Consider the following 17,982-nt stretch of genomic DNA (forward strand, 5'->3'; position numbering starts at 1 on the left):
GCACAATTACCTATTTTTATAGCCCTGAAGTTTTTACCATCAATGTGAGAAGTGAAATTTTTTGAAGTATTTATTTATTTATGTATTTTTGGCTGTGCTGGATCTTCACCGTTGTGTGGGCTTTTCTCTAGTTGTGGTGAGCGGGGGCTGCTCTTCATTGCGGTACTTGGGTTTTTCATTGCGGTGGCTTCTCTTGTTGTGACGCATGGGCTCTAGGGTGCATAAGCTCAGTAGTTATGGCTCCTGGGCTCTGGAACACAGGCTGAGTAGTTGTGGTGCATGGGCTTAGTTGCTCTGAAGCATGTGGGATCCTCCAAGACCAAAGATCAAACCTGTGTCTCCTGTACTGGCAGGCAGATTCTTTACCACTGAGCCACAGGGAAGCCTGAGGAAGCTAATCTTTAAAGGCAAAGCCCCCTACCCCCTGCCCCATCCTTCTTAAGGATGTCACATTGAACTTCCAGCTGCAGGCGAGGGCTACACAACTTGGCCCTGAGCCAGCACGGACACCCCTCCATTCAAATGGACAGAGGCTGTGATCCTTGAGGAATATTTGCTTCCCAGCTTGAAGGGAAGATGCTGTCAACCACAGGCATCATGTAACATCTTCCAGTAAAGCAAATTTCCGCAAAATGTGTTCCATAGACATTTTGCAATGTTAGTGTTCTACCATCAAGCCAATTTGAGAAACACAGGGTTAAACTGAGTTCAGCGTTTTCTCAAGTATGGGTTTTTGAGTCATTATTAATGTATATCATGACTCTCCAAGCAGAGAATGCAGCATCTTTCAATCTTATTAGACCAGTGAACACTTTCCTAGTGAAAATGACTTCCAAGGACAAGTGCTCCATGAAGCACATTATGGGGAGCACTGTGTGAGGGCCCCCCCTCCCAGAACATGCTCTCCTTCAGACTCCATGCCTCTGCCAGGAGAAGGGGCTTTCTGGTGACCCCCGCCAAACCAGCTATGAGAAGTTTTCCTTGTTACAAGCCTGTCCACAGCTAAAGTTCATATGTTTTCTCCAAGTACTTTTTCTTGTGTTCACAAGACTTCCTTTCTACTCAGATCCCTTGTCTGAGTTATGAGGAGGCAGAGCTTAGTCTCCGGGTCCATCTGCAGTCCCAGGCCACTTGTTACATTAGGTCACGTTTAGCTGAGCAGTCCGCTGGGATCAATTCATCCTTCTCTGAGGGGATGAGGGGTTTGGGACTCAGACCTGACCTGTCAAAGGGCCTCTTTGCACAGAATAAAACATGGTCCGGAGTCCCACACTGCCGAACCCCATTCTGAAGAAGAACCCGGGCTCCAGGGGGGGACGAGGGCAGAGACCACTGGTCACTAGGGCCTCCTGCCACCACCTCTAGAAAAACAATTCCAAGCGCCTACTCCAGACGGTTGCTCAGCGGCTTCTGTGCAGGCGACAGCATGCGAGGCTTAGTCACCGCGTCCCGAGTCCTCCCGGGGGGACAGTGATGCTGGGAGGGCGGGGTTGGGGGGGGCGCCCGGTCCCCCCACCACCAGCCGGAAGCTCCAACACTGCCTCCTCAGCAAGGACTTGGCCCGCATCAGAAATGTAGAATCCGGTCCTAGAGCCTCCACTGGGTTGACTCCTGGTTTCTGTCATGATGTTGGAGACGTGAAGTCTGGAAACCGCAGCCCATCTGTTTTTCAGTTTTCTTGTTTAAAATAGTACCTTGTCCAAACGTGAAATGAGAAGAAAACACAGCAGTGTGAATACTCTGTAAGGTGGAGACCTGAGAGGGCCCAGCTCTGGCGCACAGACTCCACCTGGAGGCCAGAAAGGGTGACCCCAGGTGGGATGGAGTGCTGCCCCCAGGGGCTGGGCAGCTGCATAAACACCCCAGCTCCTCCTTGGAGCCCGGAGAGCCTGCCTGGGAAGATAAAGGGATGAGGTCATCCTGGCAAGCCTGTGCCACCTCGAGTCATTAGACCCCTGCCCGGCCTCCCCCCAGGCCCGCCCCTCGCCCCCACAGGTGTGCTGTCCCTCTCCAGCTGGCATAACAAGGCCATGCCAGCTCCGAGGCCGAGGCGGCCCAGGGCTGTCCAAGACTAACACAGCCAGGCCGCCGATGCCAAGGCAGGAAGATGAGGGAAGGCTCTTCTCTGCAAAATGAAAATAAATTGCAAAATGGCATCGTGTGTGTGGTTGCCCTGGAGAAGGAGGATCTGGAGAGGAGTAAAGCTAGAAAGCTGGTTTCCGCAAAGCCAGGTGGTCCCGGGGCAGGGACGAGCATCAGCCGCCTTGGTGTGGGGATAAACGGGAAAAGCTGCAGAGCTTGCCCAGATCCCGGCCCCTCCTGGGGACCTCTGGGTGCGGGAGACACACTGCAGTGCCTGCAGGCTGCCCACTCACACCATGAACAAACTTGGAGACTCAAGACTCGGAACCGGGGCTTCTCACACGTTCCATCTCTGCCCCTCCAACCTCATCATCTGTGCTTTGTTAGTCCCTTAGGTTTTCAGGCCACAGAAGCCTGAACAAGCTGCCCCTGCCTGGGATATCCCGCATCATCCGTTAGAAGGAGCATCTTCACCCTCACTCTGTTCTCATCCAAATTCTCCATCAACTTGGGCTCCAGGAGGACAAGCAAGCTGTACCTGAGGGTGCAGAGGGGTGGGTAGGGGCAGTGGGGTTCCCTCTTTCTCTCTCATTTGCTTCTGCCCAACTCTAGCCTTCATGCCTGCCCCCATGTCTCTAACAAGTCATGGCTCTCCACCCAAGAAAGGGTTTGGGAGTGCAGCTTGATAAGACCAACCAGAACCCAAGCACTGTACTGTTACACTCCTCGCAATCCAACACTATGCTCAGGTGGCTCCGGATGGCTGAGTGCAAAGCATTACAGGCTTGGGATATTTTTGATGATCTTTTTGCAAGGAGAAAGCTGTACTTGGGTTTCATCCCCTCAGCGGTTCTTCCTGAGATACTGCAGAGCCCGCTGACAGCACCAACACACACAAAGACACTTGGCATTTGGTGGGTGTTTTCTGTACATTTAAGCTGTGAGCGCTCAGCACAGTGGTGCCAATCTGCCCCACGGGAACGCTGCTCCCTTCACGACCCGAGCTTGGGAATTGAGGTCACGCCTCATTGTTCTCATTGTCCCTTTAACCAGCTCTTCCTTTTGTCTCCAGAAGGCCTCTCTGTCTTACCCTTGTTGTTTGAAAACGTTTCTTCTTTCTTGCCCCTTCCACTCCTCTCTTCCCTGTTCCCCTACTTTCACTTTCCATTCACAGCTAAGCACAATTATTTTCAGGATCCTCTGAAAACTGACCCATCCACTGCACCCACAGAAAGTGTCAGGGTCTTCAGCTGACACCCCAGTTCAGTGAAGGTCTGCTGAGCATGCACTGGTCACCGAGTTCCCATGAGGGACACAAGATCCAGACTGGGTCCCATCTAATAGCAGACAGGAGCCCTAAGTCTCCTGCTGTGGCTTCTGTATCCCAAGAAGGCTTACACTTTGCATGGCATATACACAGTAGGTGCTGAATACATTCTTGAATGAAATCAATAGTCTGCCCCTACTTATTCTGATGAGAAAGCTGTTCCAAAGCCTGAAAGTTTCCTAAAAGATGGGATTGAACATAGAGAATGAGACAAAGGTGTTTAAATGATTAAGTAGTTATAAACTGTGGACAGGGGTACACTGACCACTCATTTTCCATCTTCCAACTTCCTCCAGTGCCTCAGGCTCAGTCTGTCTGCTGACAAACAGAGGGGAGAGGGAAAGCTTGCCAAGAAAGGGCAAGGTCATGCATCAATCCCCAGCCCATCCCTTGGACCACAGGTATCTGCTTTTCTCCCAACACCTGGAGAGTATGGACTCAAGTGGGGAATGAGGGAGAGAAACGTTCATTCTGTCCCTTCAGCCCATGATCCATCCTTGCTTCACATACCAGGCACCATGTGACAGAGTCACCCTCACCCACGATTGCGATTCATAGAGTTGGTTCTGAGCCCAGGACTCAGATCTCACTGGCCCTGCCTCTGACATCCTTTGGCCACGTTCTTCCTTCACCCCTGCCATCCCCCACAATGATCCAGCCTCATTCACATCAGCAACACTGGTTTTTCAACCCTCTTTGATTAATGGCTTCCCTGATAGCTCAGTTGGTAAGGAATCCACCTGCAATGCAGGAGACCCCAGTTTGATTCCTGGGTCTAGAAGATCTACTGGAGAAAAGATAGGCTACCCACTCCAGTATTCTTGGGCTTTTCTTGTGGCTCAGCTGGTAAAGAATCTGCCTGCAATGCAGGAGACCTGGGTTTGATCCTTGGATTGGGATGATCCCTTGGAGAAAGGAATGACTACCCACTCCAGTATTCTTGCCTGGAGAATTCCATGGACTAGTCCATGGAGCCACAAATAGTTGGACATGACTGAGTGACTTTCACTTTCACTTTGATTAATAGTCTTCACAATTCAACTCTGTATCCTGAAGCCCACATACTTGGTGCTTGCTCTGCAAGAAATGACCTTTCTTCTCCCCTGAATGACCTGGACAGAACCAATGACATTTAAGTGGGGACCAGCAAGATGTTAGGTTTGCAGTCAGTCCCTCACACTTAGGCAGAGGGAGCTGGTCCACTGCCTGGGCTCATAAACTGGGCTTGATAAGTGAGCACCTGAGAAGACAGCATCCTCTTCTCTCCTCCCCCCATGATCTCGGATGTCCAACAACCACACATCTCCCATTGCATTTTGGCTCAGCCCTAGAGTCCCCTGAGATACCTTTGGAGGTCAACCTTTGAAGGTCAACTGTGTCAAAGAAAGATGATCTGGGAGTGCAAAGAATGAAGCTTAAAAATGAGGAAGTGGGGATGTGAACAGACTCCGGTGCAGATAAGCCGCATAAATGCAAACCAGTCAAGCCCTGGACATATCCAGGACTACAAGCTGAACTCGAAGAAAGAACAATACAGAGCAATTAAGGGAACTGAGATAGCAACTGGGGATATGATACCCTGTCCCACTACCCTCCTGGGGTGTCTGTTTCAGGAACAGGCACCCTTAGAAAAGGAGGTATTTTACAAATAAATTCCAGAGGAAAACCAGGGGCCCAGGCAACCAGAGAGAAGTACTATTCAGAGGTGCAGCCTCACCAGCCCCAAATGGAAAATCCCAGTACAGTCCTAATATTGTTTCCTTGTTAATGGGGACCAAAGGCTTTCTTGGATCCTAGAAAGAATTTTTCTGTGGTGATTAAGTAGAAGATCTTTTCTTAACAGGGCATTTTATAATATATATTATACATGTGAATATACAAAATGCAATGATGTATATTTGAAGTCTTAAAAACCTTTGACAAAAAGATCCCAACAAAGTCTAGAATCTGTTCATACAAGAAGATTTTTCTAATTCATAACAGTGGCCTTTCTGGACAGTGAATACATTTAATCTTCATGTTAAAACTGCAACTTTCCTTTTAAGTTCTTCTTTAGCTGTATCCCATAAAGTTTTATATATGCTGTCTTCATTCTGTCCCAAATAGTTTCTAATTCCCCTTGTGATTTCTTCTTTGATCTGGGTTATTTAGAAATGTGTTGTTTAATTTGCAGATATTTGGGGAGTTCTCAGATTTCCGTTGTTGCTTTATAATTTAATTTTATTGCAGTTGGAAAAGATACTTCAAGTCACATCAATCCTTTTACAAGCATGGAAACTTGTTTTAAGGCCTATCATGTGGCCTTTCCTGGAGAATGTCCCACATGCCCTTGAAAGAATGTATTTTGCTTCTGTTGGGTGAATTGTTCTATAAATGTCAGTTAGATCATGTTGATTAACTGTTTTTCAAATCTTCTATATCTTGGTTCTTTCGTGCCCCCGCCTCTGGCTAAGCCACACAGCACATGGGATGTTAATTCCCTGACCAGGGATTGAACCTGTGCCCCCCGCATTGGAGTTGTGGTCTTAACCACTGGATTGCCAGGAAAATGCTCAAATCTTCTATATTTTTATTAATTTTCCATCTACTTGTCCTATAAATATAAAAGGTCTTGAAATTTGGAACTATGAATATTGAATAGTGTGTATCTCCTTTCAGTTCTCTCAGTTTTTGCTGATTACATTTCAGAGTCTTATTAGGTTCACATGCATTTCAAATAATTTCATCTTTGTGATGTTGTGACCCTTTTTACTATTATGAAATGTCCCTGTTTATAGCTACTAAAATTATTTTGTAAGAATCTATTTTGTTTGATATGAATAATATAGCCCATTCTAAGCTCTTATTTTTTTTTTTTTTACTGTTTGTATACTATATCTTTTCTATTCTATAACTTTCAATCTAGCTGTATTTTTGAATTTGAAGTATGTCTCTTGTAATCACCACATAGTGGACTCCTTCTTTCCTATCTAATCTGATAATATCACCATTTTCATTGAGCTGTTTAGTCTATTTGATGAATCATTTAATGTGATTTTTGATGTCAGTAGATTCACATCTGTCATTTTGCTCATTGTTTTCATTATAGCTCTTCTCTTTTTTGTTTCTTTGTTCTTCCTTTACTACTAGCTTTTGGGTTCAACAAACATTTTTGGTATATCATTTTAATTCCTCTGTTGATTTGGAGGGTGGTTTTTGGTTTTTTTCTGTTTTGTTTTTATTTTCTTAGTGTTTGCTACAGGGATTTAAATATACATATTAATTTATCAATATAATTTATGTTAATATTACCTTAATTTTAGTAAGATATAGCACATCAAATAAATTTTTAAAATCAAGGGAATATATATTTATACCTTCTTTTATATTTATCCACAAAAAGAATAGCAAGGAGAGATAAGACAGCCTTCCTCAGTGATCAATGCAAAAAAATAGAGGAAAACAATAGAATGGGGAAAACCTAGAGATCTTTTCAAGAAAAATAGAGATACCAAGGAAACATTTCATGCAAAAATGGGCACAATAAAGGACAAAAATGGTATAGACCTAACAGAAGCAGAAGATATTAAGAAGAGGTGGCAAGAATACATAGAAGAACTACACAAAAAAGATCTTCATGACCCAGGTAACCATGATGGTGTGATCACTCACCTAAAGCCAGACATCTTGGAGTGCAAAGTCAAGTGGGCCTTAGGAAGCATTACTAGAAGCAAAGGTAGTGGAGGTGATAGAATTCCAGTTGAGCTATTTCAAATCCTAAAAGATGATGTTGTGAAAGTGCTGCACTCAATATGCCAGAAAATTTGGAAAACTCAGCAGTGGCCACAGGACTGGAAAAGGCCAGTTTTCATTCTGATCCCAAAGAAAGGCAAATGCCAAAGAATGTTCAAACTACCACACAATTACACTCATCTTACATGCTAGCAAAGTAACGCTCAAAATTCTCCAAGCAAGACTTCAACAGTAAATGAACCAAGAGCTCCCAGATGTTCAAGCTGGATTTAGAAAAGGCAGAAGAATCAGAGACCAAATTGCCAACAAATGCTGGATCACAGAAAAAGCAAGAGAATTCCAGGAAAACATATACTTCTGCTTCATTGACTATGCTAAAGCCTTTGACTGTGTGGATCACAACAAACTGTGGAAAATTCTTAAAGATATGGGAATACCAGACCACCTTATCTGCCTCCTGAGAAATCTGTATGCAGGTCAAGAAGCAACAGTTAGGACCGTATATGGAACAACAGACTGGTTCCAATTGGGAAAGGAGTATGTTAATGCTGTATATTGTCACCCTGGTTATTTAACTTATATGCAGAGTACATCATGCGAAATGTCAGGCCAGATGAAACACAAGCTGGAATCAAGATTACCAGGAGAAATATCAATAACCTCAGATATTCAGATGACACCATCTTTATGGCAGAAGGTGAAGAGGAACTAAACCTGCCTTACTTCAAACGATACTACAAAGTTACAGTCATCAAGACAGTATGGTACTGGCACAAAGACAGAAATATAGATCACTGGAACAAAATAGAAAGCCCAGAGATAAATCCACACACCTATGGACACCTTATCTTTGACAAAGGAGGCAAGAATATACAATGGAGAAAAGACAATCTCTTTAACAAGTGGTGCTGGGAAAACTGGTCAACCACTTGTAAAAGAATGAAACTTGAACACTTTCTAACACCATACACAAAAATAAATTCACAGTGGATTAAAGATCTAAATGTAAGGCCAGAAACTATAAAACTCCTAGAGGAAAACAGGCAAAACACTCTCTGGCATAAATCATAGCAGGATCCTCTATGACCCACATCCCAGAGTAATAGAAATGAAAGCAAAAGTAAACAAATGGAACCTAATTAAACTTAAAAGCTTTTGCACAACAAAGGAAACTATAAGCAAGGTGAAAAGACAGCCTCAGAATGGGAGAAAATAATAGCAAATGAAGCAACTGACAAAGAATTAATCTCAAAAATATACAAGCAGCTCCTGCAGCTCAATTCCGGAAAAATAAATGACCCAGTCAAAAAATGGGCCAAAGAACTAAACAGACATTTCTCCAAAGAAGACATACAGATGGCTAACAAACACATGAAAAGATGCTCAACATCACTCATTATCAGAGAAATGCAAATCAAAACCACAATGAGGTACCATCTCACGCCAGTCAGAATGGCTGCTATCCAAAAGTCTACAAACAATGAATGCTGGAGAGGGTGTGGAGAAAAGGGAACCCTCTTACACTGTTGGTGGGAATGCAAACTAGTACAGCCGCTATGGAGAACAGTGTGGAGATGCCTTAAAAAATTGGAAATAGAACTGCCATATGACCCAGTAATCCCACTGCTGGGCATACACACTGAGGAAACCAGAATTGAAAGAGACACATGTACCCCAATGTTCATCCAAGCACTGTTTACAATAGCCAAGACATGGAAGCAACCTAGATGTCCATCAGCAGACAAATGGTTAGGAAAACTGTGGTACATATACACAATGCAATATTACTCAGCTATTAAAAAGAATGCATTTGAATCATTACTAATGATGTGGATGAAACTGGAGCCTATTATACAGAGTGAAGTAAGTCAGAAAGAAAAACACCAATACAGTATATTAACGCATATATATGGAATTTAGAAAGATGGTAATGATAACCCTATATGCAAAACAGAAAAAGAGACACAGATGTATAGAACAGACTTTTGGACTCTATGGGAGAAGGCAAGGGTGGGATGATTTGAGAGAATAGCATTGAAACATGTATACTACCACATGTGAAATAGATCTCCAGTCCAGGTTTGATGCATGAGGCAGGGTGCTCAGGGCTGCTGCACTGGGATGACCCTGAGGGATGGAATGGGGAGAGAGGTGGGAGGGGGGTTTAGGATGGGGAACAGATGTACACCCATGGCTGATTCATGTCAATGTATGGCAAAACCACTACAATATTGTGAAGTAATTAGCCTGCAATTAAAATTAATTAATTAATTAAAAAAAAAACAAGGGAAGAGGAGCTCTATTCAGTTAAGAAACTTAATAGATACAGCAACCAAATGCAATATGGAGGCTTTGTTTGACTCGATTCAACTATTAACTCAACTGTTTGTTTTTTTTTAAAGTATTTTTGAGATAATCAGAGAAATGTTAATACTGACTGGGTGTTAGATGATACAAGGAATATCATTAAGTTTGTTATATTGATGGCACTGTAATTATAAGGGAAAAAATCCTTATCAATTAAATATACATAACAAATTAAAAAAAAAATGAAGAGCCTCTTGATGAAAGTGAAAGAGGAAAGTGGAAAAGTTGGTTTAAAACTCAACCTTCAAAAAACTAAGATCATGGCATCCAGTCCCATCACTTCATTGCAAATAGATGAGGAAAAAAATGAAAAAGTGACAGACTTTATTTTTTTGAGCTCCAAAATCACTGCAGATGATGACTGCAGCCATGAAAATAAAAGATGTTTGCTCCTTGGAAGAAAAGTTGTGACAAACCTAGACAGCGTATTAAAAAGCAGAGACATTACTTTGCTAATGAAGGTCTGTCTTAGTCAAAGTTATGGTTTTTCTAGTAGTCATGTATCGACGTGAGAGTTGGACCAAAAAAAAAGGTGAGCAACAAAGAATTGATGCTTTTGAACTTTGTTGTTGGAGAAGACTTTTGAGAGTACTTTGGACTGCAAGGAGATCAACCCAGTCAATCCTAAGGGAAGTCAGTCCTGAATATTCATTGGAAGGACTGATGCTGAAGCTGAAGTTCCAATACTTTGGCCACTTCATGTGAAGGGCTGACTCACTGGAAAAGACCCTGATGCTGGGCAAGATTGAAGTCAGGAGGAGAAAAGGGTGACAGAGGATGAGACAGTTGGATGGCAACACCAACTCAATAGACAGGAGTTTCAGCAAGCTCTGGGAGTTGATGATGGACAGAGAAGCCTGGTGTGTTGCAGTCCATAGGGTCACAGAGAGTCGGACACAAGTAAGTGACTGAACTGAATTGACACCATTTCCAGTGTTCTTCATTTCTTCCTTTGGATTTGCCTTATTGTTCCATATCCTTCTATTTTCTATCATTTTATATAGAATTTCTTATAAGGTAGTTCTTGTTATAACAAATTCTCTCAGTCTTTGCTTATCTGGGAATGTCTTTATTTCATCTTAATTTTTGAAATATACAATTCATAGTTGACTACTTTCTTTTATTACTTTGACTATTTCATTCCACTGGCTTCTGGCCTCCACTGTTTCAGGTAAGAATTGGGCTGTTAATTGCATTGTTGTTCCCCAGTTCGGGATGAGTTTTTCTCTTGCTGCTTTAAAGACTTTCTGTCTGTGTCTAACTATGATGTATGGGTGATTTTTATGTTTATTTTATTCAGGGTTTGTTGAGCTTTGTGGATGTGTAGATTAATACTTTACAACACAGACTTCCTTCGTGGCTCAGTAGATAAGAATTCACCTGCCAACTCAGGGGACATGGGTTTGATCCCTGGTCCAGGAGGATTCCACATGCCTTGGAGCAACTAAACCTTGGAGGCGCAACTACCAAAGTGCTCCACAACAAGAGAAGCCACTGCAATGAGGAGCCTGTGCACTCCAACAAAGAATAGCCCACACTCACTGCAACTAGAGAAAGCCCATGCAAATCAACCAAGACCCAGCACAATCAAGACTAAACAAATAAAATTATATGAAAATATTTTACCAAAAAAATGTGAATTTTCAGCCATTGTTTCAAGTATTTTTTCTCCCATTTCTTTCTTCCCCTGGGACTCTCACTACATGTTGGAGTGTTTATTGTTGTGTTATAGTTCTCCGAGGCTCTGTTCATTTTTTAAAATCTATTTTCTTCTCTATTCTACACATTAGATAGTTTCTGTTGACTTATCTTCAAGTTCATTGATTCTTTCTTCTGTCATCTCAAATTTACTCATTTAATTAGTTTTTATTTTAGTTATTGTGCTTTAAAATTCTAGAATTTCTACTGACTCCTTTTTATTGTTTTTTTCTTTATTGAGAAATTCCTATTTGAGGATCATTGTCATTATGCTTTTATTTAATTTTTAAAATATATTCTCAGAGCTGTTTTGAAGTCTTTGTGTGCTAAATATAACATCTGGGTTCACTCAGTTTCTACAGACTTTTTTCTCATGAGAATGAATCACATCTTCCTGTTATTTTTTATATCTCATGATGTTTTCTTGAAAACTGATTCTTTAGACCATATATTGTAACATTTCTGGATTACACTTTTTTCCATGAGGTAGTTGTTGTTGTTAGAAACTTATTTGGACTTAATCTGCAGAATCTATTTCCCTGAGATATGCAGCTACTGATGTCTCTGCTCAACTGTTTTTAAACTCTTGTTTTGTTTTTCTGCCTAGTTTTCTAGGGGTTGTCCTGTGTCTGCATAGCTTACTGGTAAGTCAATGATTCATAAGAGGTTGTGCTTGAGAACCTTGAGCCTCTAAGGCTTCCACCCTCTGCTGATAGATCTGTGTGTATGTTAAGCTTTCAATATTTAGCCAGTTTGCCTCATCTTCACTTTCCTCTGGACCTTCTTGGGTGCCCTGTAAAGATGAGTATCATTTCCCATATATCCAAGGAGATAAGGAGAACTTATAACAGCCCTTTCATGTTTCTCTCATTTCCAGCGTCTCCTTATTAAGTTTCTGACTGGTCTGTCACATCCCACAACTGGGACTATAAACTCAGGTTAGCAAAGCTACGAGAATTTCCCATTCACTTCTGCCACATATGCTTCTTTTACTGATAATGCTGCCAGGGACGGGTTTTGGCCCTCCACCCAAATCAAGTCAGTGCCCTGTAGCAGTGAAGCTGTTGTTTTTCATGGGCAGTCCTGCTCTGGTAAGATTGCTTCACTGACCAAGCTTTTGGAGGAGGAATGAGGGAGGAACAGATCCAGGCAAGAGTGCTGCAGACTCTCTGTAGCCTTCCACTCTTGTCATCCAAAGTCCTAACAGATTTTCATGAATAAACACTTCTCAATTCCTAGTTTGTCCCTGATTGACTTTTGGAGTCCTGAAACAGTTGTTTTGAATTGTTTTTTCCAGTTCTGTTTGTTTTTTGGGGGGAAGAAGTTTTGTTACACTCTTCACTTTGCTTTAATAGAGCTGAATAAAACCTGAATAAAAGTGGAATAAAACCTGTGAATCAATTGCTTCAACATGTATCATGGTGGGTTTTTTCCCCATTTACCCTGTCTTGTGCTCTTCAACAATCTGGGTACATTTTCTGTCAAAAATTTCTTAATTATTTTGCTTTTTCATAGCATCTTTATTCTAATAACAAAGAAGTATTCTGAAGCATTCTAGCATTTTTGTCTCTTTCTAAGAATTTTTCCTTATATTTCAATTCACACAAAATAAACTTTGGTGCTGAGATGTCTAGAACACAGGGTGTTGACCATATGCTATTTAACAACCTCTTTTGTCTTAATATATCCATAAATATAAAGGTGGCTCAGATGGTAGTGAATCTACCTGCAATGTAGGAGACCCTGGTTCGATCCCTGAGCCAGGAAGATCCCCTGGAAAAGTGAATGGCTACCCACTCCAGTATTTTTGCCTGGAGAATTCCGTGGACAGAGAAGTCTGGCAGGCTACAGTTCATGAGGTCACAACGAGTTCGACACAACTGAGTGACTTTACTTCATACATAATATGTCAAATTTCAGTTGCACGCTTTTACCTATGTTTCTTCAGTATTATAAAATACTTCATTAATTAAAGTCCTATGAATACTGAAATAAATTTCACATATTTTGAAAGAAACTCCACCAAAAATTATGTAAGTAGCAAATAGAGGTATGACAATTTTCACATTACTAATTGCCAGGGAAATAGAAATAATACACAATGACATGCCGTTGCACACCCACTAGAGTACGAATCCAAGGAGCAAACGAACTCTCACAAATATTTGTTAGGGCTATAAAATGACACAACTATTTTGGAAAACATTTTGACAGTTTCTGATAAAGTAAACATATACTTATCATATAACCCATCCTTAGGTATTTGCCTGAGAGAAATAAAAGCTGTCCACAAAAAGACTTGCACAAGAATGTTTATAGCAGCTTTATTCATAACTGCCCCAAACTGGAAACAACCCCCAAATCCATCAGTCATAGAGCAGATAAGCAGATTGCCATATAGCTATATAATGTGGTCCTGGTTTAACAGTAAAAAGCCACAAACTATTATATACACAATTATCTGGAGGAATCTGGAAAACTTGCTGAGTGAAAGAAGCCAGACACAGAAGACTACATAACGTGTGATTCTATTTCTATGAAATTCTAGAGCAGGTAAAAAAGAAAACTACCTAGTGATAGAAAGGATTTTGGGGTGCCTGAGCACAGTGGGGTGGAGAGTTATCTGCAAAGGAGCAGAAAGGAAGTTCTCAGAGGTGAGGGGATAGAAGTTTTCTGTATCTCGATTATGGCAGTGGCCACAAAGGTCATACATTTGTCAAACTCAAAGTGCTAACTACTCCTTTACTTATTTATTTATTTTTCTTTTGGCCACACCAGCTGTGCAGTATACAAGATCTTAGGTCCCTAACCAGGGATCAAATTCCCGCCCCCTGCATTGGGAGCTCTGAGTTCTAACCACTGGACCGCCAAGGAAGTCCTGCCACCATTTTAACATGGTTGCCTGGCAGTATATGTAAATTACACCTCATTAAACTTAGCACCGTTGGCAGCATGTGGTAAGCACTTCGAGAATGTGCTGAGATTTGTGGTGAAATCGTAGTAGGATGGGGAGACTTCTCTTTCCTGCCTGAAGAACTGGAACTGCAAATTCCCCAGTGGCTTCCCAACCCCTTGAGAAGAGAGACAGCGCTGTCAGTGGGAGTTTGGAGGCTTGGGCCTCATCTGCCTCTGGAATCTGTCCAAGCCAGTTAATGCTTTGAGTCTCCCTTTAAAAAAAATAGATTGAGTTTTATGTGCCCTAAGATTCCTTCCAAAATAAAATGTCCAATGTTCTGTTATCAGACATATTTATTACAAATAAGATCTGTGAAAGTAATTTAGTTTCCACATTTCTTAATCCTTTTCTCTTATTTAATGCCTTGTGATCCTGGACACTCTCTCTGCCAAACTCCTTTCCTCTTACAACCAAAATTTTATTTACTTATGTCCCATTTCCTTAGTGTTGCTAAGCAACAGGAAAGAGTCCATTGATCCACTGTTACTACGGAACATAGCTCGTCCAAGCTTTGTGCCTTGAAGCAACAACTTAACGTTTACCTTGCTGTGAGCCTACAGCTTGGGCAGCAGGACAGCTCACCTCTGTTCCCCTTAGCAGCAGCTGGGGCAGCTCACTCTTGTGCCTGGAGTCTGGACTGGGAGGTCTCAGACTCTGGAGGTGGGAGCAGTGGGGACCCCGAGCACCTCTCTCTATGTCCATGTGTTCTTGCCATGTGGACTTTCCGGCCGGGTAGCTTCTAAGGAGCTGGATTTCTTACATGTTGACTCCATGCCCCAGATATGCACAGTGAGAGAAAGAGACAAAGGTAGAGAAACAAGAGACAGACAGACAGAGATAGACAGAGATAGAGACAGAGAGACAGAGAAGGCTCACCCTCTGAGAGAAGCTGTGTTGCCACCCCTCCCCTAGTTTGAAAAGTCACAGAGTTGTCGGTTCTACCTAATTATGGTCATCAGATCAGATCACTGAGGCTGGTCTATGTGCACGTGAAGGCTTCCCTGGTGGTTCAGATGGTAAAGATTCTGCCACAGTGTAGGAGACCTGGATTCAATCCCTGGATCAGGAAGATCCCCTGGAGAAGGGAATGGCTACCCACTCCAGTATTCTTGCCTGGAGAATCCCATGGACAGAGGAGTCTGGTGGGCTATAGGGTGGTAAAGAGTCGGATACGACTGAGCGACCGGCACTCACACATTCACGTGAAGGGGGATTAGAGGCCACCACTTGATGATAACAGTGTTTAGGAACCCAAGGGAGTTTTAACATCATGGCCAACTAGTCTGAGTCAAGGTTTTATGGATGATAACATGGCTTAAGAACGGAGTTCCCACTTCTCTCTCATGGTATTGGCTTGTCGAGGTCACTACTGTCCTACCTCAGAGGACTGGCACTTCTGGTGCTCTGATGGGCCCTGTGGAAGGTAAAATCCTTGGATCCCTGAATGCAATGAAAAATTTTTCCTTGTGTACCCCTCAGCAGTCAACTTGAAGGAATGTGTGTGTGTGTCAAGTCACTTCAGTCGTGTTTGACTCTGCGACCCTATGGACTATGTAGCCCACCAGGCTCCTCTGTCCATGGAATTCTCTAGGCAAGAATACTGGAGTGGGTTGCTATGCCCTCCTCCACGGCACCAAACCCATGACTCTTATGTCTCCTGCATTGGCAGGCAGGTTCTTTACCACTAGTGCCACTTAGGAAGCTGGAAGGAATGGTTTGCAACAACCTCAGTCCTGCCTGCAGCTGGAAGGGAAGGGCAGGCTGCTGACTATGCCCTGACTCAGTGGAGGGTCAGTGAGAAACAGATTCATTCAGACTCTATCAACCAATAACCTACCAAGGAACAGGTGAACAGTTCTGAGGGCAGCCCCTCATACAGTAAAAACGGCTCATTCTATGACTAGAGCTAAATGCACAGAGCAGATATCTGCGTAAATGCAACACATTCTTGACCTGGAGCCAAATAGCAGGACCTCAGACTCCTCACGACGTGGGTCTGCTGAAGTTGTCACACTCTGCCACCCCAGCCCCAGAGGAGAGTCTGTATCCCACAGCTTCCGAGATCACTGCCCTAAGGCTTCCTTCCAAGGAGAACCTTTATAATCATAACTTAATTTTAAATATTCATGTGATATTTGTATCCTATACCATAATCTCTCTGTTTATTTTAATACAAAATGAGGACTTCCCTGGCGGTCCAATGGTTAAGACTTCACCTTCCTTAAGTCAGACAGAGAAGGAGGAATATCATATGACATCCCTTATATGTAGAATCTAAAAAGAAATGACACAAATGAACTTACAAAAAAGAAAGAGACTCACAGACTTGGAGAGCAAACTTATGGTTACCAGAGGGGGAGAATGGGGGGAAGAGATAATTAGGGAGTTTGGGATGGACAGGTACACACTGCTCTATTTAAAAGGGGTGACCAACAAGGACCTACTGTATAGCACAGGGAACTGTTCAATGTTATGCAGCAGCCTGGATGGGAGGGGAGAATGGATACATATATGTGTGTATCTGAGTCCCTTTACTGTTCACTTGAAACTATCCCATTGTTGTTAATTGCTTATACCCCATACAAAGTAAAAAGTTTTTTTTTTTTTTTAAAGACTTCACCTTCCAAAGCAGTGTGTGAAGGTTTGATCCCTGGTTCAGAAGCTAAGATCCCACATGCCTCCCAACCAAGAAACCAAAACATAAAACAGAAGCAATATTACAACAAACTCAAATAAAGATTTTTAAAAGTTCTCATCGAAATAATCTTTAAAAAAATAAATAAAAAAAATAAAATGAATGTGATTTTACTCAAAATCACAAAAGTAAAATTGGTGCCCTGAGAAGATGAGCTGTGTGTACTCTGTGATTGTTTCCTAGACACACCCAGGTACTTCTTGGACTTGAGAAGAAAAGGAACTGTAAATTCCATCTGAAAATATAATTTTAAAGTCTAAGAGAATTTTTTTTATGCATTCTGGTTTCTTACTAAGAATGTAAAAGGGAAAAGAACCAAGTTCATGGTGACAGTCTCCACTTAGTTCCCAGCCGGCAGCACGACCTTGCCAAGCATGTAGCTGAGCCACCCTGGAGGAACTATTTCAGCCCCAACTGATGCATGTGCAGTAGAAATCAGGTGTTTAAATGAGCCCTGCCCAAGCTGAAGGTCCGTAAACAAAATCAAACACTGCTGTTTAAGCCACTAAGCTATGGGGGTATTTATATTACATTACAATAGATAGTGAACAATGACCAAAGAGCTTGGAACAGATATTTCACAAAGGAAGATACACAAAGGACCAATAAGTACAAGAAAAGACTAACATCATTAGTCATCAGGGAGATAAACATTAAAACCACAGAAGATATCACTATACATCCATTAGGATGGCTAAAATTAAAAAAATAAAGTAAAAACTGACCTAGACCATGCACTGGTAAGGATACAGAGGAACTGAAATGAATGCTCACACTTTGCTGAAAGCAAATGGTACAACCACTTCCAAAAATAGACAGTTTTTTAAAGACTTAATTTTAAACCAGCAAGTTCACCCCTAAATATTTACCCAAGAGAAATGAAAACATATGTCCACCAAAAATGTACACAAGAATGTTCCCAGAAACTTTTATCATGACAGCCCAACTGGATACAGTCCAAACATGTATCAACTAGAGAATGGACACACAAATCGTGGTATTATTATAGAATAGTAAATACAACCAAATACAATAAAAAGGAATAAACTATTGATACAAGCAATAACATCAATGAACCTAAAAATGATGAAGTCAAGATATCCCCAGTTCAGTGGTTCAGTGGTC

General features: G+C 42.1%; 1 long non-coding RNA gene across 1 annotated transcript in view; it reads right to left on the reverse strand.

Annotated features, from left to right (window-relative positions):
* Nucleotides 1-277: 277 nt before the first annotated feature.
* LOC122674537 overlaps nt 278-17,982 on the reverse strand; it is a 200,138-nt gene continuing 182,433 nt past the window's right edge. The window contains exon 7 of the long non-coding RNA XR_006334990.1: nt 278-1,694. This is a non-coding gene — a long non-coding RNA (uncharacterized LOC122674537). The remainder of the gene's footprint in view (nt 1,695-17,982) is intronic.

The sequence above is a fragment of the Cervus elaphus genome, chromosome 2, assembly GCF_910594005.1.
Source record: "Cervus elaphus chromosome 2, mCerEla1.1, whole genome shotgun sequence".
Taxonomy (NCBI): Eukaryota; Metazoa; Chordata; class Mammalia; order Artiodactyla; family Cervidae; genus Cervus; species Cervus elaphus.